This window comes from Eptatretus burgeri, chromosome 6, assembly GCF_056783735.1.
Source record: "Eptatretus burgeri isolate ZD-2024b chromosome 6, Ebu_testis_v1, whole genome shotgun sequence".
Lineage (NCBI taxonomy): Eukaryota > Metazoa > Chordata > Myxini > Myxiniformes > Myxinidae > Eptatretus > Eptatretus burgeri.
The window spans coordinates 80,198,884-80,199,638 of record NC_140966.1 but is presented as its reverse complement, the minus strand read 5'-3'; positions in this window follow the sequence as shown (position 1 = coordinate 80,199,638).

Here is a 755-nt window from a genome sequence, read left to right as displayed (position 1 = left end):
CCTATGATAAAAATTACAGACCTTCTACGTGCTTTGTAAGTGGGAAAACCTGCAAAATCAGCAGTGTATCAAATACTTGTTCTGTCCACCGGCTCCTCACTGCACAGAATCTCCTCCGCAATCTCCTCCAGCGTGAAATACCCGCCAGTCGCGAGGCGCTCGTCGGCTTCGAGAAAGTCAGACAGCTCGATCTCCTCGTTCTCGTGCATCTTTTCCTCAGCAGGCAGAGCTTCCCAGATGTCGGGCAGCTCCACATCCTGTGGCTCAGTTTGGATCTCCTCTTCGATGAACTTGGCCTTCGCGAAACAGTTCCTGATCGTCGACTTGCCGACCTGCTCCCAAGCACGCCGGGCGACGTGTAGAGCGTTGAGCAACGTGAACTTGAACTCCTTTCCCTCGTCTATGGTTTCAAGCCGGCGGCATAGCAGGAGCTTCTTGTAGTGGCACTTGAGGTTCTCTATGATTCCCTGATCCATTGGTTGCGAATTGGCTGTCGTGTTGGGTGGGAAGAAGACCAGTTGGATGTTGTTCAGCTCGAGCTCTTGAGGGTGGCCAGAGAAGTTATCGAGACAGACCAGCACTCTGCGTCCCTGCTGGCCGAGTCGTCCGTCCCACGCACGCAACATCTCCTCGAAAAGCTCCGCCGTCATCCACGCCTTCGAGTTCGCCTTGTACTTGACCGGGATCTCTTTGTTCTTGAAGGCACGGGGTTTCTTGGAATTGCCAATCACCAGAAGAGGGAACTTCTCGCTGCC